This window comes from Hippopotamus amphibius, chromosome 4 (assembly GCF_030028045.1).
Source record: "Hippopotamus amphibius kiboko isolate mHipAmp2 chromosome 4, mHipAmp2.hap2, whole genome shotgun sequence".
Lineage (NCBI taxonomy): Eukaryota > Metazoa > Chordata > Mammalia > Artiodactyla > Hippopotamidae > Hippopotamus > Hippopotamus amphibius.
Genome location: NC_080189.1, coordinates 123750871 through 123771775, shown reverse-complemented (window position 1 = coordinate 123771775; position 20905 = coordinate 123750871).

Sequence of the window (20905 nt, the reverse complement as noted above, 5' to 3'; positions counted from 1 at the left end):
CAGCCTGGCAAATGGAAGCAAAAAAGTCGTTACATTTCTAATTGAGCGGATTAAAAATGCCAGTTCCCAGGAGCGGATGGCAGACTGGCCCTAGGTGCCACCTGGCCCCTTTGAGGCCGCAGCAGGGCTGAGAGGGGCGGGGTTCGGGGGTGGCCAAGGGATTCTGGTCTCCTTTGTCCCCAAACTCTCTTGTTTGGGTGGGGCTGCATCTGTTGTAGGGGACGGCTGTCCTGTAATGAGCTTGCAGTGCGGCCGTTTCCGCTCCCTGGCCTCGTTGGCATGGGACCAGCCTTTCCAGGATGGGTGTGAGCCTGGTGCCCTCCTTAAGCAGGAGGCGGGTCGGAACCCTGGAGACTGGCCTTCCAGACCTTCATTCTGACGCTTCTTTATTTACGGCTGTGGTTCTCACTGACCTCTCCTGCCGGAACCCCCACACGTCCAAGGTAAGGTGCCTGGCGGCGCCCACCCCAGGATCTCAGTTTGTACTGTTTGACGGTTCAAATTGTTTCCTGCGTGTTACTGTTGTCGCTCAAGGAATGTTCTAGAATGCAAATACCATCCTCACTCGATGGCATCTCTTCCATCACCCCAGTTCTGAAACACAAGAGGCATATAAATAATTGCTCGTTTATGTATTTATTTAATTTATTTATTTAGGCTGAATTCTAGCAGAAATTAAACTGTTCAGGTGGATTTCTGACATACCTGGGCTTCTGGTAGAAATAATAGATCAGTAGCTTCTGAGCAACACGTGTACATATATAAAATAAGATTATTTTCTGCTTTATTGAAGAATGATTTTCCATTACCTACATTTATCCACTAAAACAAAGAGTCATGGCAGAAAATTCTTTTAGCTGTTGTGTCATTAACTCTTTTATATTTTGGAAACGTGATATGCTTTCTCCTTCCTGAAAATGAGAACAGTTCAGGCAATTCTGTTTTCTTTCTGCCAGTGAGCTCAAAGGGATGCCCCAAAACTTAGAGCAATAATATTAAGTTCTTCCTGCGGTTCAGACGTTCAGTTCTGTCCTGAGGTTATTTTTGGTGAGAAGCGGAGTGTAAATGAAGAAAGGGAAAGTGGACATTTTAGGAAGTACAGGGAGAGAGAAACGGGTGTAGTGATAAAGAAGCATCATTGGGAGATAGTTGTAAAATATTGTACCTGCTATGATTGTCTTCCTTTCAAACTCCTTGGATTCCTGATCCCCTCCCTTGTTCACTGGTGTCCACAGGGAGCCTGGGGTTAGGGCTGCCCTTGCGAACCCCCAGCCAACAGCCCTGAATGAAGGGGACTCCCCCACTCAGATCTGTGCAGCCTCTTCTCACCTGGCCCTGGTGATGGGAGTCACAGGCAGGCTGACTCCAGTGAGTCAGACCACCTGAGCCAGAACGGAAGCCTCCCCTGACATCGAAGCCTTGGCCATAACCGCCATTAGGATTTCCATCTTCTCGTTTGCGTTCGCTAGTAGTGAGTTTAGAGCTGTGAGTGGACTCTGTTTTCCAGAACACCCTGTGCGTTAAAGCTCATCACAGCCCCGGGAAATTCCGCTGGGAGAGGACAGCCTTCCCTTCAGCATGTTTAACTGCTCCGGCAGCTCCGTCGTGCTGTTTGCTCGTAGTGAGCTTCTGATATAGTGCACTCCCGACCCCTCCCTGGTGTCACTGTCGATGCCTGGCTCCCCATCCCACAGGTGTGCACTTGTGCAGAGGGTTTTCAGAGTCTGCAAGCTGGATGCCCCGTGGGGCGACGTTGCCTTTCATTTGTTAGGGGGGGGCCCATTGTTCTAGCTGCTTATGTTTTTTGTTTTGGGGGTTTTTTTGGCCTTGCCACCGAGGCATGCGGGATCTTCGTTCCCGACCAGGGATCTAACCTGTGCCCCTGCAATGCAAGCATGGAGTCCTAACCACTGGACCGCCAGGGAAGTTCCATGATTTTTTAACAGCTTTATTGCGGAATAGTGAACATACTATACAAACCCATGTAAAGTGTACCACTCGATGGCGTTGAGTATGTTAAGTATACTCACTATGTGCTATAGTCATCACCACAATCAATTCTGAACATTTTTATTATCTCCCAAAGCAACTCAATACCCCTCAACTGTCACACCATACCCCCCCCCCCAGCCTCCCCATCCCCCCAGCTCTAGGCAACCACTAATCTGCTTTCTGTCTCTATAGATCTGCCTATGCTAGACATGCTATACAATTGGAATCGTGCAATATGTTGTCTGTGTGACTGGCTTCTTCCTCTTAGCTTAATGTTTGCAAGGTTCACCCATATTGTAGATTATCAGTACTTTACTCCTTTTCTTAAAATGTGGAAGTACATTATATCATTTATTTTTAACTTTTAAAAGTTGAATTGTAGTTGATTTACAAGATTACATTAGTTTCAGCTGTACAACACAGTGATTTGCTAATTTTTATAGATTATACTCCATATAAAATTATTATAAAATATTATTATTCCTTTTTTTCAAATTATGCTCCATTATACAAATATATCACATCACTTGATGGACATTTGGGTTGTTTTCACATTTTGGCTATTATGAATGATACTGCTGTGAACATTTGTGTACAGGTTTTTGTGTGGACACATGATTTTATTTCTCTTGGGTGTAAACCTAGGAGCCGAATGAGGTAACTTTATGTTTAAACATTTGAGGAATTGCCAGACTGTTCTCCAAAGTGGCTGCACCATTTTCCATTCATAACAGCAGTGTATGAGAGTTCCAGCTGCTCCACACCCTCACCAACACTTGTTATTATCTGTCCTTTTGATTATAGGCACCCTAGTGGGTGTGGAGTGTTGTCTCGTGGGTTCGATTTGCGTTTCCCTGCTGGCTAGTGGTGTTGAGCACTTTTCATGTGCTGATTGGACATGTGTATATCTTCTTTGGAGAAACTATTTAGGTAGTTTGCCAATTTAAAGAATTGGGTTTTTTTATAATCTTTTTATAATCAAGCTCTAATAGTTCTTTATATATGTTGGACACAAGTCCCTTATCAGATAAATAATTTGCAAAGAATTTCCCCTATTCTATGCATTTTCTTTTCACTTTCTTGATGGTGTCCCTGGAAACACAAAAGTTTTAAATTTTGATGGTGTCCAGTTTATCTATTCTTTCTTTTGTTGCTTGTGCTTTTGGTATCATAGCTAAGAAACCATTTCCTAAAGTTATGAGTTAAAAAACAATCCTCATCTATCATCTGATATATTTTTTTCTCTTTTCCATACTGGTGTCATCCTCTAACTTAATGAGCAGATAACATCTGTCCCTTGGAAAGTGAGTAATAAAATGTTGACTGGCACAGGCTTGAGTACTGAGTGTGGTAGAGGCAGCTAATTTCCTACCAAGTTTGCTTTTTTTTTCATGGTAATGAACTTGTCAGCGTGTGCATGGCTGCACAGTGAGACCTCATTTCCCAGCAGTTACATGTGCCTTTGTGACCAAGTTCTCTCCAAAGACAGGGCAAGTCCCAGCCACACAGAGGACCACAAGGCCCTTGGGAAGGGCAGGGCCCCCAGGATGGAAGAGCCTTGGTCCCTGGATGACCACATGGAGAGAGCTGCCTGCTGGCCCAGAACACTCACCCCAGAATATTATATGAGTTAGAAGTACATATTTTTATCTTTAAGCCATTGTATGGTAGCGGGGATCCTCTTGTTGTAGCAGGTTAGACCTACCTAAGACATGAGGTAAGTTGCATGTTACTGTATTCAAGTTTTCCTTCATCACTGTTCGGGGATTCAAACCCCAGTCTTGGCTTATACCAGTCATGACCTTGGGCAAGTTACTTAAACCTCCTCGTCAATCTGAGGTCAATTTTCTCAACTCTAAAAGGTAGGTAATAGTAGTACCTATTACCTATTTCATAGGGTATTGCTGAGGATGAAATGAGTTAACACATATCTAGAGCTTAGAGAAAGAGGCTGGCACAGAGAAAGTCCTTGCTTGCTTTTATTATTTTGAGCCTTGTTCATGAGGGTATTATTTACTCCCTAAAAACTGATTAACTCCTAGTGTGTGCCTTGCACTCTGCTGGGTTCTGGGGCTAAAATTTTCTGGAGAAAATTCAGGCAAAATTCTTTCCTCAAGGCATTGACAGTTTATTAAGTCAGATTTTAAATAATTATATAATGGAACTGGAGCTATAATTTGTTACAAAGTGTATGGAATCTGAGAAGGACCCACTAGCCCCCTGGCTGTGGGTTGAAAAGGTTTAAGGGTGGGTACCAAGAAGGAGGGAGGGTATTTTAAGAACTTGGCTGAAAGTCAGAGGCACCCGTTTCCCAGTAGTTCCTGGCTACAGAATGACCAGTCATGGACAATGCCAACAGGAGGATGCTGTTGACCTCGATGCACAGTCTCCTAGGTCTAAAGCAGAGCAGAAGCGAGAAAGATGTACTTGTCTGGGTGGTTCCTAATGCAGAGCCAATGCCTATCACTGCGTAGAAGAAAAAAAGTCACTGTCAAGTCCCCTTTCAAACAGGTGCTTAAAATGTCATTTGAAAATATATGAAAAGTTATCATCTCCACCTAAGTTGTTTATACTCATAAACCATTCTCCCATTCCCTAGCCCCCCAACACACTTGAGGATTTATTTCTCACTGTTCATCCAGCTAATGGTCTTTCTAAGGCAAGATTTCTCTAGCTATTCTACTCCCTACGAAGTCGGTAGAGAATCTTCATGTTGTTAAATAGGTCACCACAGCGGTATTATTTGTTTGTTTAAAGTCTATGGGTTGCTAAGTAAGAAGATACAGAATATACATTTCTGCTGCTATGATTACTTCTGATTTAAAAAAAAAAATGGCTAGGGGAGGGAGAGGAGGGTGGCCAAGCAAGCAGCTGCCCAAACATGCAGTGAGTGGTTCTAAAGCAGTCGTTTGGCTCCCTCTGGTGGACTTCTTCAGAATTACTCATTTCCCCCACGTATAGCCCTGTTAAAAACAACAAACTCACACTTGTTTGGAAAACCGAAAGATGCAATGTAACAGTCTACCAACTCAGACTCTCAGTTGTATGCCAAGGGTGGGGGAGTTGGCTAATGTCCTTAGGTCAGTGTGGTCAGAGGAAGAGCTTAACGGAAGAGAGAAAATTGATTCAACTCTACTCCATGCAAAAGACGTATGGCATTTTAGCAATATTTGTGTGTCAGTTTTCCTTTTTTTTTTTTTTTTTTTTTATTTATTAGCTGCGTTTGGGTCTTCATTGCTGCGCGTGGGCTTTCTCTAGTTGCAGCAAGCAGGGGCTACTTTTCGTTGTGGTGCGTGGGCTTCTCAGTGTGGTGGCTTCTCTTGTTGCGGAACACGGGCTCTAGGCATGCGGGCTCAGTAGTTGTGGCACACGGGCTTAGTTGCTCTGTGGCATGTGGGATCTTCCTAGACCAGGGTTCAAACCTGTGTCGCCAGCATTGGCAGGTGGATTCTTAACCACTGCGCTACCAGGGAAGTCCCTGTATGTCAGTTTTCTAGTTACCAATCCCACCCACACCCTACTGCCTTAGTCTACAGCAAAAAGCCCATTCAGATTCAGAACGTACATCTCAGGGTCACCCCACCCCTCAACCTGCACCACCCCCAAAAAAAAGTGTTGAAGGGACTTGTAAAGGCGAATGACACCCTCTATTGGCTCAGATAAGTGCCACATGTGAGATTTTTTTTCCCCTCCATTGGGAAAAATCAAACAGAATCTACTCCTACACAGAGCTGTTTCTGAGCCTTTTAGAGTTCCAGGGGAACCCCACCCTCCCCATATAGTTTTACATTTATAATTGGTTGATAAAGATATTTAATGATAAAAATCAATGAAGTTCATGCATAATTTGCGTTCTGTGCATTGTGTGTGCATGCGTGTGGTTTCTGAACTTCAGCAGGTCAGTGGGATATAGATCACAGTGGGTGCTGAGGCTCTCTGGGGTCCAGGGAGTCTGCCCCCCTGGAGGACAAAAGCAGGTCGCGTAAGACACTGCTCACCACCTGGGTATTTCCTTCTACCTGTGGGTCTGCTGAACTCCCTCCTCAGCCCCCAGGACCCAGGGCCATCTCCTGCCCACCTTTCTATGATGCTATGTTATTAGGTGGGACCATTGTGCCTGGAGCCCATTGTGATGGCCGAGGGAGGGAGTTCTTGGCTGTGTCTAGCTGTCCACAGACCTTGGCTTCAGTCCACTGACTCAGGGCAAACCAGAGTCTAGGTTCTCATGTGTTCTCATCTCCTCAGCCCCAGGCGTATCTCCTCTCACCTGCCTGCAGGGGAGGAGGCGTGTTCGCATGATCTACAGGTGACCTCTTGGGTGACTTTACAAACGCAGCTAGCTCTGGCTTCATTCAGCCATGCAGGTTTTTAAAAAATGGATTTAAAAAAAGATGAGTTGGATGTCCCTACCATGCACAAGGGCCTGGACGCTGTGGGAATTGAAAAGTCAGTAGAACACAGTGCCTGCTGTCATGGAGTTTCCTTTCTAGAAGACAGGTGGTGCGTTCAAGGAGAAATCTAGCAGCCAACACCAGGGCCGTGTGCAAACCTGGCACACGCCCTCACCATCTCGCTGTATTGAAATCATCTGTAAACGCCTGTTCCTTAAACAGAAGAGACCTGGTGCTTCCTTTTTCCCTCCCTCCCTTCCTTCCTTCCCTTCTTTCTTATCACCAGGCAGAAGGCCAGGGACACTGTAATGATCCGAGCAAATGCACGCGAGTAGCGTGGGCGGGTGGGGGGAGACGAGCTCACGTCTGCTGCGGGGGTGGGGGAGGTGGGAGCTGGTGCCTCCCCTTCCAGTGGGCGTCTAGCTGCCACAGCGGTGTCGTACCCAGCGCTGTGCAGCCAGCTCACTGGAAGCCCCTCCCTGCCCCAGGCAGCCAGCCCAGCCTTCCCCGCTGCCATCCTCGTCGCTGACTCTGTCTGGTTCCGTCCAGCCCAATCCGGCCGATGGGTAGCTCTCCTCTTGCCTTTATTGGGTTGTTTCCAGTTTGCCGCTGTCCTGAAGGTGGCTCAGCTGTGACCTTTCTTGTATGGGTCTCTTGGTGCAAACAGAGACCAGCGTGGTTAGATATTTACCGGGAGTGGCCCTGGTAGGTGGTGGGAGGTGGGTGTGTTCGGCTGTAGTGGACGCTACCTGTTCTGGTGACGTTGGCTGCTGAGCCAATGTCCCCCAAATTCGGTGGTTTGAAACCACCACCACCACCGCGTTATCGTATCTGTTTTGTGGGCCAGGAGTTCGGACAGGTGCGGGGGTGGGGATGGGGGGGTGACTGAGGTCACTGAGGGTGGGCGCCATGTGGGCTGGGGGCTCCTGGACGGCTTCACGCGCACGTCAGGACAGCTGCGAGGCTGGGACTGTTGGATCCTCAGAGAGGCCTCTCCTTGTGTGGCAGTCTCAGGGCGTGGGGTGGTTCCGTGGCAGCTCCCCCTCCCTGTCCCCACCCCACCCCAGAGCGAGGGTTCAAGACCCAGGCAGAAATCCACCACCCGCTTCTGCCAGAAGTTACAAGTTAGGGGCGTCTCTTCTGCCACGTCAGTGTGTCACCGATTCCAAGCTTGCTCTGCTCGCCGCACGACAGGCCGGTGAATCAAAGACTCAAAGACGAGGTGTTGAAGCAAGGAACACGACTTTTTTCAGAATGCCTGCCAACCGAGAAGATGGCAGACTACTGTCTTCAAAAAACCATCTTATTGGGGTCTGGATGCCAGTTTGTTTTATAGAATCAGAGAGGGAGAGGCTATGAAGAAGTAAAGTGAAAGGGCCATTAGTCTTGCAAAAGATCTCCAGGAATGACCAGCCTCCACGAGGGGATGTGTTCATTTCAGCCATTCACAGGTGGGCAGGGCAGTTTGTCCGCCCGTGGGCTGAACAGAGGCGCTTCAGTTCGACGTTCAGGCAGAGGGGCAGGGTTCCCTGAGGCAGGCCATCATGTGTGATTACAATATCAAAAGCAGCAAAAAGCATAAGGCCAAAGTCAGAGAAACAGACCCAACATGGAGTCTGATTTAGCTCTGCGCAGGTACGAGTGCCTGTGCCTGTGTCGCTGCGGCTCAGATTCCCAGGATGGCGAGTAAGCCTCCACCCCTGCCGTCCCCTCCGGAGAAGCAGCGTGCGGCTCCTGGGATTTACCGCACTGCCTTGATGCGTTCTTAAAGTGGTCTTGGGAGGTTTTAAATGCCAACCTTTGTTGTAATGAGCAAAGCCTGTTTGCATATGTCTGGAAGCTTCCTTCTTCTTTCTGTCCATCACCAGCTCCAGGGCAGCGTTGCTTTCACTGCTCCCCAGGAAAGCACCTGCCTCCGTCTCTGCAGGGAGAACCTTGAGGCAGCATCTGCCTTAGCTTGCTGCCCCCTCCTCAGACTTATCAGACGCTCACCCGGCTCCCTCCCTCCTTTCCTCCTCACCGGGCCTCTCTCCTACCCCTGTCTCCCCGCCCCCGCCCCACCCCCGTCTGGCCCCAGCGACCATGCCTGTCTTTCCTCCATCTTCAACCTCCCCAAATCCACTGCTTCTTTTCTCCCAGATACAACTCTAACTGGACCGTTTAAAAGTACTGAAAACTTAAAGTGGACACATTAAGCATTTTGGCTTTTTAAGGTATTTTTGGTGATCAACTCAATTATAACATTGACCTCAAATCCAACAGAGAAGGAAAATGACCTAAGAGGAAGGAAGGGAGTGAGAGAGAGATTTTGAATTAGACAGTTTATACACACACACACACACATAAATATACATACATATATACACACATATGTATAATAGAATCTATAAACAAAATAGATTTTAAAAAATATTTATTTATTTGGCTGTGCCAGGTCTTAGTTGCCACATATAGGATGTTTAGTTGCAGCTTGCGGGATCCAGTTCCCTGACCAGGGATGGAACCTGGGCCCCTTGAATGGGGAGTGCAGAGTCTTAACCACTGGACCACTAGGGAAATCCCAACAAAATAGATTTTATATATAAAATATATATACATAAGAAAAAATATATATACATTGTTTTCTTCCAGAAGGGTCTTGAAAAGGAGAGACATTTTTCAACTTATCCAAATATGAGTTCTAACACTTCTTATGATTGTAACCACAAAGAGAAGTGTTGACATTGATGAAGATGTCTAGTGGCTTACAGCTTCTTAGAACACTTTCCTAGATATTGTCAACTTAAAAAAAAAAAACACACAACGTGAGAGTTGCGAGTTTCAGTTTTATTGGGGGCAAAATGAGGACTGCAGCCTAGGAGACGGCATCCCAGATCGCTCTGAGAAACTGTTCCAAAGAGGCAGAGGGGAAGCTCAGTATATATGTGGTTTTGGTGAAAGGGAAAAACATGAAGTCAACACATATTGTTTACAGAAGGTTTTTGCTGGTCACGAGGAGCCGTCGTCACCGTGAAGGATTTTAGTGCTTTTCTAGATATGAGGAGATGCAAGCATTGGGCCCATAAATTTGGCTTCTGAAAATATCTGACTATCTAACGACCTGTTCTGCCAGTTTTTCACAGAGCACAGAGTGGCTCATTTCAGCCCTCCACCCTGAACACCTTTCAGGGGGCGTTGACAGCAGCTGCAGCAGCACGTGATTTAATCCTTGTAGAGGCAGATGGCGAGTGCCCGTGGCGAGTGCCAGTTGTAGTTGACAGTATCCTCGCATACGAATATAGGATTGAAAAGAATCTCCAGAAATCTTGTTGGTCAGATCCCTGTATTTGGATAATCTTCTGGATACCCGAGTGAGTTCCCCTTAAAGGAAAACTGTATCTATTGCTTTTTGGAAAGGTCCTTGTGGTTCATATGAATGATAAAAACCCAGGTATTATTCCAAAAATGGAACAGAGTCCGTAAAAGCAGTGGGAGAAAGACCCGTGTGGAGGGAAGACCCCCAGGCCTTGTTCTCCTGCCGGCTGCTGGCAGCGCCCCACGTGGGAGCCGCCTGATTGCGCCTGCGTGGGGCATGGCCCGGGCTGAGCAGGCAGGTGTGCACCAGGGCAGGTGTGCTCCAGCCCTGCTCTGGGCAAGATGATAGATCATCTGAGCAGCAACAAGATGTTCGAGGTCATGCAGGTTGCATGCTGTCTGGCAACTTGAGTGTCTTAACGGCTCCCCTCCCCACCCCCGCCCCCGTGAGGATTCTCTGGCAGACAATTAGAGCTTGCAGTTAATCAGTGGCCTCAGTCACGGATCAGGCTCTCCTGGTACTCAGCCATGAGCAGAACACACAGGCCTTGGCACCTCCACTGCCCTGGCACCCAGGCTTGGCGACAAAGTGCAGGAAACCTCAGGTTGACACCCACCTGTCGTGCCTGGAGCACATCTGCATCCAGAAAGAGCGACTGGTGAGCCAGCCAATGTCTCCGGAACATCCATGGAGGAGAGCTGCTGTTTGGACCTCCTGGAATGAAGCGTGCCAAAGGGATGACTTCTTGTTTACAAATTCTCGGCATTCCAGCTGTCCTGTCCCCACACAGCTTGAAGCACCAGAGAACGCACACCTGTGGCCGCCCTCATTTTCTTTCCACAAATCGAACTGACAGTAACTAGCTGTGTGACCTCCGGCTGATCACCAGTCCCTGTGAGCTGCATTTTCTCCATTTGGGCAAATCCAGCTTAACTGTGCAGATCCATTGTGGTACCTAGATTCTGTTTGATTTCAATCAGACTTGAATAGTAGGCATCTAATGAGTGCTAGTTATTCTCATATGCCAGACTGTGCTAAATCATCTGTTCTATTGCATCCTCCTTCCAGCAACCCTCTGAAGTAGGTCCTATTATGTCCGATTTTACACCTGAGGAAACTGTGGCACAGAGAAGTTAAAGGACTTTCTTCAGGCCACAGAGCTAAGTGTCAGAACCAGGATTCAAACAGTAGCTGGCTCTGGAGGCTGAACTTCAGCCACCTCTTGCACCATGAGATCCTGGAGGGTTATCTCGGAGGGAACGGCACAGCTGGCAAGCAGTGGGTCCCAGATGAAAGCCAGGTCTTTTCTTTCTTTTTTATTTTTTAAAATTAATTAATTAATTTATTGGCTGTGTTGGGTCTTCATTGCTGTGCGCGGGCTTTCTCTAGTTGCGGTGAGCGGGGGGCTACTCTCTGCTGTGGTGCACGGGCTTCTCATTGCGACGGCTTCTCTTGTTGTGGAGCACAGGCTCTAGACGCGTGGGCTTCAGTAGTTGTGGTGCACGGGCTTATTGCAGGGGCTTCTCATTGCAGTGGCTTCTCCTGTTGTGGAGCACGGGCTCTAGAGCGCAGGCTCAGTAGTTGTGGCACACGGGCTTAGTTGCTCCATGGCATGTGGGATCTTCCCAGCCCAGGGATCAAAACCATGTCCCCTGAATTGGCAGGCGGATTCTTAACCACTGCGCCACCAGGGAAGTGCCAAGCCAGGTTTTTTTCTGAAGCTAAGAAAGTCCATCCTTTTATCACTCTGCTGCACTAGTTCCCATGTGCTGTTTATAATAGCAAACTCTTGTAAACATAAAGGTAAATGTCCAAAGGTAGGGCATTTGTTAAATGCCACAACTGTTGAGCCCATGTGCCGCAACTACTGAAGCCCACGTGCCTAGAGCCCCTGTTCCACAACAAGAGAAGCCACCGCAATAAGAAGCCTGTGCACTGCAGTGAAGAGTAGCCTGTGCTCTCGGCAACTAGAGAAAGCCCACGTGCAGGAACGAAGACCCAATGCAGCCAATAAATAAAAAACAAAATAAATAAGTAAAATTAAAAAAAAAGTGATCTGGATACTAATCCTCTTTAAAAAAGGAAAAAAGAAAATATGAACACCTTGAAAGGATTTTCATTTCTTCATTAAGATGCTTTTATTTAACAGGAAGAAGTGGGCTTGACTGATGCTTCTGCAGGGGCATGTCATCCCAACTAGGACATTCTTAGGAGGGAAGGGACAATTGACAGATCAGGACAGCCTGGCACACGAGACATGAGATCATCCTAATGACGACTGTCGGGAGTACTTTGTGCAGCCGTATCCCAGACGGCCAGCCACCCAACATTCACTGTCACTTCGTGGGCACCTACTGTGAACCAGGCATCATGTAGGGTATAATTGGAAAAACATATCCTGGAAAAATAGCAGTGACCATGACAGCCTTGGTGCCCCCTCTGAGCCATCACCTGCACCGAGAGGACCGGCCGTGCCTTTGGGGACGTCTCCAGAGCCCCCTGCTCCGAGACAGGGTGACATCAGGCTGTGGCTTTTCAGGCTACACAGGAGACTTGCTATTTAAACCTGCATCTGATGCCTCCCTGGAGGGGACGGGGAGGGACTGCGGCTGCGTGGAAGCTGGGAAACCATAGGGGGACCCTTGTGACCCATCCTCAAGAGGGGAGGAATGTTAAATAAGTAATTACATAATTTATGAATTGCAAATGTAATAAGTGATTTCAGAGAGTCCGGGGCGTATGAACGGGAGGATCTGACCTGGCTTAGATGCTCACAGGTTTTCCCAAGGAAGCGACAGGGAGCTGAGACCTGAGGGAGGAAAAGGAGTGAGGCTGGTGAGAAAGAAAGCCGGGGTTTCCATGCAGAGGCCCTTCTCATGCTAGAAAGTGAGAAGGAGCACATGGCACGTCTGAGGATCCAAATGGGAAGTTCATGTGCTTGGTTTATTTATTTATTTTCCTACATTATTAGAAAAAAAATCCCATCCTGTTGTTGAAAGCCGTACTTCATTGTGAGCATTTGACTCAGCAATAAAAGGCATCAAGGATAAACTGTACAGCACAGGGAATTATACCCGGTATCTTGTAATAACCTATACTGGAATATAATCTGCAAAAATACCGCTATGCTGTACACCTGAACTTGACACAACATTGTGAATCAAATATACACCTATGAAAATTAAATAAAAAGCTTTCTGGTGGTTTTGAGTAAAGCAGTCCGCAGACTCACTGGTTTCCTGGGGCGTGCCTGGGAGTTCCACAGCAGCTAGGGAGCGTGGGAGAAGCTCTTCCTAATGCTGACCCCGGGAACAGAATCACCCCTGCTCCAGCCCTGCGAAGCCAGCATCCTGTGACATGTGCCGCTGGTGGCCCCACACGGCCGTGGGCCAGCAGCTGTGTCCTGTCAGCGCCCCTCCACACGTTTTTACGAGCTGATTTTGATGTCCCCAACTCCCTGTTGCTGCTTCCTGTGTTAGGGTTTTATCTTTCAAGTGGCCCAGGAATCCTGTATCCGGTTGAGATCACAGTGATGGGGCCCAGCCGGGTTGATCACTGAGATGGGGGCAAATCTGGTGCTGATGAAAGCAGTCTCCTTGCCTCTGCTGGGCTGGCTCTGCCCTTTCTTCTGGGGCAGTAGTTTCACTGCCAAGATCTCCACTGGAAGATCAATCTGGGATATTTGATGCAGGATACAGAACTGACCAGGGATGCTGGGGGCTTGCCGCCTGTCACTGGAATGATCCTTGTTTTCAGACATCTTCATGGACAGAGTTAGGAAATTATTTTTTGTTTAAGATGAAATGAGTTTTACATGATTACATACTTGAATTTCCCGCTCAAATTGAAAACTATAGGCTTTTTACGTCACCTTACCTATCGTCCGTTGGTTTCCCCTTTCTTCCACACTGAAAATCCCAGTTCCCAATGACACTGACATAATTGCTCATATGCCAACACTATGATATGAAAATAGCTTAATTTTTTCTTTGGCAGTTCTTTTTGTCCTAGGTATTAGCCCATTATGGATAGACAGTCAGATTACCATGTCTTAAAGTTACTTCTGCCTCTTATAACTGCTGAATGTCATTGTTATGTACAAACCCATTGTTTTATGTTCTAAAGAACTATTTGTGCAACTCCAGATTTTTAATAAAATAGTATTGCCAGCAAAGAAAAAAAAAGTAGTGTATGACACACACTCCTCCCCATTGTTATACATCCCGGAGGTTGCCCCACGCTAGTAGATGGAGACAGTCTTCGTTCCTGTTTATAATCGGACAGTACTCCATTGTGTGGCTGTACCATAGCTTATTCAACCATCACCTGGTTGATGAACACTTAGATCGTTTCCAGTCCTTTGCTTTTACAAACAGCACTGCAGTGAAAATCCTTGTACATTCTCTCTTTCTTATTTTTGCTAATATAGCTTTAGGATCAATTCCTAGTAGTCAAGTTGCTGGGTCAAAGGGTAAACGTATGTCTTCTGGTAGATATCACCAAATTGCCCTGTATGGGATTGTGCCGTTCTGTATTCCCGACATGTTTCTCCACAGTCTCACTGGCAGAGTATACTACCACATTTTTGGACTTTGCCAGTCTCAGACCTGAGACATATTATCTCGTTGAAGTTGCTAATATGTTGTGATTTTTTTTACTATATGAAATGAGAATAAAGAGGTAAGAAATGCTTTGTCTAGAAAGTATTCTTTTTCATTACAGTCATCACAGGTACGTGGGCTACACCCAGGCTTTATTAGCCTGTGGCTACAACATTAAGTCTGATTAACTTTTAATGCCCAAATTACAATAATATGAGGTTCCCAATTACAATAATATTGAACCCTTAAATGGGACATAGCTATCTTTATGTCTCCCAGTTATTCTGGGGAGTCTCCAAAAGGGACCTTGAAGGCAGCCACCAACCAGTCTCTTTGCTGCAGTCACCAGTCTGGCTGCTGCCCCACTGTCTCCCCTGCTGTGTAGCTCCTGCTGGTGCAGGGTCCTGGGGTGTGGCGATGCATCAGTGGTGGCGGCCGTGAGGACAGCAACGCTGACCCCCACCTCCCTACCCTGCCACTGGCCCTGCGGAGGTGACGAGACAGTGCTAGGACACCTGAGGAGGCTGGCGGAATGGCTGCCCCAGCACTGCGCTAGACTATCTCCTGACCCCTCCCCTAATTTCTACTATTCTCCAAAGCATCTCCAGAAGACCTCACGCTGCTTCTGGCTTCTGACTCTTGTTCAGACTCTTACGGAGATGTTCACGGAAAGGGTTTCTTCCTTGGATGGTTCAGACGCCATCTAAGAGGCCTTCCTGCTCTATGATGCAAACACTCTCGTGCGTATACATGAATGCAAGCAGCTATGGGAACATGAGTTAAAGCATTACCTACACTAACAGCATCCCTAGTGTCCCGTCCCACAGGCACCTACATGCGTCTCACGTGCACACAGCAGAATACACAATTAGCTGGCTCTGATTTATAATAGTAAGGCGGGAATTACTGAAAGCCAACTTACATCAGTTTAAAAGGCAAAACAACTGACAAAGTGGACAAAATTACTGGAGAATACATTTAAATGTAGATCATCCTGAAGTGCACAAACATTAACAATAAAAAATACTAGTGATTCAAAAGATTCATTTTGATCAGTATTCTTTTGGAGATTTACTTAGAACCAGAGAGGAAATTTTATTCTATTTATTATTATTTTTTAAATATTTATTTATTTACTGGCTGCATTGGGTCTTCATTACTGCGTACGGGCTTTCTCTAGTTGCGGTAAGCGGGGGCTACTCTTTGTTGCAGTGTGTGGGCTTCTTATTGCAGTGGCGTCTCTTGTGCAGCACGGGCTCTGGACTCGCGGGCTTCAGTAGTTGTGGCATGTGGGCTCAGTAGTTGCGGCTTGAGGGCTCTAGAGCACAGGCTCAGTAGTCGTGGCGCACAGGCTTAGTTGCTCCACGGCATGTGGTATCTTCCTGGACCAGAGGTCGAACCCGTGTCCCCTGCATTGGTGGGTGGATTCTTAACCACTGCGCCACCGGGGAAGTCCCCAAAGAGGAAATTTTAAATTCATGGAAAACACTGTTAAGCAAACAGAGTAAGCACACTGATTTAAAATAATTAGGAAAAATGTGCCCCAATTTGGAAACAATGTTCCTAAAAAATACATAAAATTCATAGTTCTCATAAATATTATGGTCCTCACCCAAACACTCCTACATTTCAAAAACAAAATCATGGTAAGTGAAAAAAATGCTTAAAGCCTCAAAAAGGTTGCCAGAAATTTTTTGTTTTGTATTTACTATTTAGTGCTTTGGGGTTTTTTTTTTTTTACTATATTTTACTACTCTATTTGTTATAATAATTGGTTATTCGGCCTCATAAGCTGTCACGGATTTGTTTTTGAGTTGGAGCCATTTTTCTTAAGGGCAGACTACTGTCGGGCAGGGTGGTGGGGAGGTCCCTGGGCCCCTGGTGGCTTCCTGTCTATGTCGAAACAATGTGACACTTTGCGCAGACATTCTGGAAGCATCCCTGAACTGATACTGAACCCGGGTCTAGGTTTCACTGAATCCACTGAAGCCATTTTGGAGGGATGTGGGTACCATATCTCCACCTGTCATGGTTACAGGGGCCCCTTCAGCTGCTCTGGCCTGGCCCACCTGTTTGTGGATTGCCTGAGGGTCTCTAGCCCGGGAAGGAGACTCCAGGGAGTAGCTCTGCCTCTGCAGTCATTCCCATCCCGGAACTAGGTTTAGCCTGGGATTCGGGGATGCTGCATGTCTTAGGCTTAGTGGAAATGGTCACCCCAGGGCCTCTCAAAGGGGCTCCTCCTCCCACTCCTGGCTCAGACCCTGGGCCCAGGTGAGGTAGGCTCCATTCCCACTGGGGACGTTTCTTCTCAATGCACCTCATCTTGGTGACTCTTCTCAGTGCCCACCCCCTCTGCGGGTCCTCTGCCCCTCGCCATTTCCACCCCCCTGTTCCTACACCCTTTGGGGTACCCGCAGGGACAGGGTGAGGCCAGAGACGCACCGAGATGTGAAATTTCAGCCTGGGCTGCCTCTTGGGGTCTGAGGGCGCGTGTCTCCTGGCCAGTGAGGGGCCTCTCCCACCTCATACAGCCCTGGACAATCCTCAGTGTTTGGGCTCCAGGGAGACAGATGGGCCAGAGGTGATGCAGGATGGCCACCCACTTACGTGGAACACAGCTGAAGACGGAGCACAGTTTTGCAGCTCTCAGAGATTCCTGGTCCTGACTGCGTGCGCCCTTGAAAAGTCCTCGAGTCCGTTCCTCTGCCTGAAATCAGGATTGTACCTGAACTGTTGTGCAATTTAACATCCTACAGAAACCCCCTAACCCAATTTCCTCCCATGAAGACTGGCTAGTGGGGGGGCTGGTGTGAGCACTCCGGAAGCTTGGGTGTCTCGGCCGTCACAAGCTAGTTCAGTCTCTCTGGGATTCAGTTTGTTTAAATGTAAAATGCACAGGGGTTGGACCCAGTGCCTTTCCATTTTCTTCTCTCTGTGGCATTTTACTGTGTTCAGAGCCTGTTACTCCGGGAACAGTGCTGATGAGAGGATAGTATCTGTAGGCAAAGCACGTTGCAGGCTGTGGCCGGGGTCCAGGGAGAGCACAGGTGCCCCACGTCCTCCACCAGCGCCAGCCCTGGCAGGTGGTTTCTTACCAAGATGTTAGTCCCCAGCAATGGAGACTGGAGGGGAGTGCTGGTGACCCCCAGAAGCCTGGCAGGAAAAGGCAGCAAGTTCGGTTCTCAAGTTAATGATGCACTAAGAGATTCACGAACACCAGGAGCTTCCTGGACACTCGAGATGCCTCCAGTGCTTCCAAGAGCTGGGCAGTCGGTGAAGATGGTGATACCCGAGCGAATCAGTGCCTGAGACCGAAATCAGTCCAGCAGCCGTGTTTATCGAGTAACGTGTGGAAAATAGGTGCTTTTAATTGCTAATTGTTCTTGAGACCCCTACCAAGATTTTTTTTTTAATGTGGCCTAAATGTTCTCCTCACAGGCACGGTGAAGGAATTACAGTTTATTCACAGGCTGACATGCTGCTGATTGAAGTACAAAGAAGGGTAATCAAGGTTGGTTTTGTGTTTTTCATATGGCTTTTAACATTTACAAAGAAAATGATTACAAGGGGTATGCGCTAGAAAGAAACAAGCTGTAAACAGTTACCAATCAGTCAAATATTCCGATTACTAAGAATATCCCACCCCCCACCCTCATCTCTTACCCCCACCCCCATAATCAGCATCTAAATGCAACAGGAATTACTCTTTTGTTCACGACTGTTAGCGGAGACTCCAAGACCCCGGCTTGGATAACTTCACAGACACAAACCCCCTCCCTGACCAAGGCAGGGAGGCAGCCTCAAAGGACGCCCCCAGTTCAGGTGAAATGAGCAGCAGCCTCTTTGTCTCCCATCCCGCCCCCCAGAACTAGACTCAGGGGCCCCTCCGTAGTGCGTTGTAATATGGGAGAAAGGTCAGTGAGTACGGAGACAGGAAACTGGACGGCTGTGGACGGCAAGCCTGCAGAGTACCCGTTCTTTGAAGAATTCCTCTTTTGCTGGTATATTGAGAAAATGGCCTTTTCTTGGAGTCCTGAAGCCCCGGTGGTGTCTCACAGGACACCTTACAATGTCAGTGGGTTGACAGACCTGGGAAACTCAAGGTCACTGGTGACATAATGTGATGGGGTGTGGATAATGTTGTTCACAGCCTACGCCAGAGCAGAATCAAGCCGTGATAACCCTTGAGAAACCCCTTGGGCTATTCCTAAGGACAGGCTTTCTTAAAAGCCCTCAGAGCAACGGTGAGTGCCAACATACAGGTATATGTGTCCTGAGTAAGTGCTCAGTGGCTGGCAAAATGACCACAGGGTGGGCCCCTGGGCTCAGTGATTCCCCTGATGAGTGAATCTGGGCCAGGCCCGTGTGCTCTGTGTATCCCCACTGTGACCATGGTGCTCTTGGGGCCCCAGCAACGGCTCAGATCCCACATCCAACAGACATCAAAAGTTCGAGGTTTTCTCCCCTCCAGTGTACAGTGGCTATAGCACATGACTCTCTGTCCCTTTGGGGGAAGATTAAAGGAATTAGTACCACCCTCAGAGACTTAAAGGATATGGGGTGGCGTCCCCAGTTCATCTCCATTTAATGCACCATATAGGAAAGAGCAGACAGCCACTGTACCTTCAGACCCGATGCCATTCTTCTCCTGGCTCCTCTTCAGTCACACAGGTCTCCTCACTGTTTCTAAAGAACACCCCCTCCACGTAACCTTTAGAGGGTGTAGTTCCCTCTGCCTGGAATGGCTTGCCTCATCTCCAAGTCTTTTCATGGTACCTTCTTAGTGAGGCATCCCCTGACTACACTATCTAAACCTGTAACTCACCCAGAGCGTCCTATCCTCCTTCCAGGCTTAAGTTTCCTCCATAGCACTTAGCACCACCTACAATTATACTGTATTGATTAATTGATTCTGTTGCCCATCTCCCCTGCCAGAATGGATGTTCCAAATGAGGACCGGGCTCAGATATCATGTTGTTGACGGCTGGGTCTCCAGTACCTAGAAAAGAGCCCAGCATCGGGCAGGTACCCCTTACGTATTTGTTAAAGAAATGATTGAATGGATGAGTGATGTTGGCTTAACCCCTCTCCACCCCCAGACGACCCAGCTTTTTCTGAATACTTCCTATTAGAGTCCTGGCCTCGCCACCCACAACATGCCTTGACGATTTCTCCTAGGTCATATAGGCCAAGCAATGTAATTCGAAAGGGGAGTGTTTCATGCAGGTTCTACTTTTATTTTGTGTTGTCTTGAATCGGAGTGACCTCCAAAGCACGTTAATTTTTCATACTGATCAGAGTAAAAGCCGAATGATTCTTTTAATATCCCAATGAAATTATTTTGTTAGAAATTTGCTTAATGTTTTCACATCTGTTTTCTTGGGTGAAACTGGTTTATACATCTCCGTGTTATCCTCTGCCTTTGACAGGATTTAATGTTCTTTGTTATGTTATTTTCCCAAATATTAAATCGACTTTCTCTCCACCTCCCCCATCCCACCAACCCGGAGACTATGTTATGGCACAGGAATTACTGGAGGTTTGTTTGTTTGTTTGTTTGTTTTTGGCTGTGTTGGATCTTTGTTGCTGCGCGTGGGCTTTCTCTAGTTGCGGTGAGTGGGGGCTACTCTTCGTTGCAGTGAGTGGGCTTCTCATTGTGGTGGCTTCTCTTGGTGTGGAGCATGGGCTCTAGGCACGCAGTCTCAGTAGTTGTGGCTTGTGGGCTCTAGAGCACAGGCTCAATAGTTGTGGAGCACAGGTTTAGTTGCTCCATGGCATGTGGGATCCTCCCGGACCAGGGATTGAACCCATGTCCCCTGTGTTGGCAGATGGATTCTTAACCACTGTGCCACTGGGAAAGTCCCATTACTGGAGGTTTGAAAGAACTAGCTCACGAAACTCTCCAGGCCCAGGGTCATTTTTGCAGGCAGCTCTGAATAATTTCTAGTCTCCTCTGTGCACATTAGTCTATTCAGATTTTATTATAGTAATTTTGATAATTTAATATTTTCTGCAAAAATCATACATTTCACCCATGTTTTTCAGTTGAGCTCTACAGAGCATATGTTAACAATTCTTAATTTTCTTGTATCTGTTTTTATACCCTGCATTTCATATCTAATTTTAGTTCAGATAAATATTCTTTTCTTCTAGATTAGCTACTAGAAGTTTTTCAGAGACCCATTTCTTTGATGTTTTACTCTACTGTATTTCTCTCCTAATTCATTCTTCTCCATTTAATTTGTCTTTTATCCTATTTTCCCTAAAATTACCTTATTCTTTTTTTCTAACTTCATTAAATGAAACTTTAACTTCATTTTCTCTTATAAATAAAAAAAGCATTTAAGGCTATAAATATAGTATTAAAAAGACCCTATAATTTTTTACATGTAACGTTACTTCCTATAGGTCATATAATCAAGAATTTGTCTGGTCTTTATCCTGGGTTCTTGGGATGGAGCTTCTAAACCGTTGGAAATTCCCGAGGGATGTCTGAGTTTTTTGTTATTCATAATGAGCACTGGACTGTAGCTGAGTTTATGCTAAGGAGGTGACTCAGGTGGGAGCTGGTCTTGCTGGAAAGACGATGTGATTAGAGGGTTTTGGTTTTGAGCCACGAGATACCA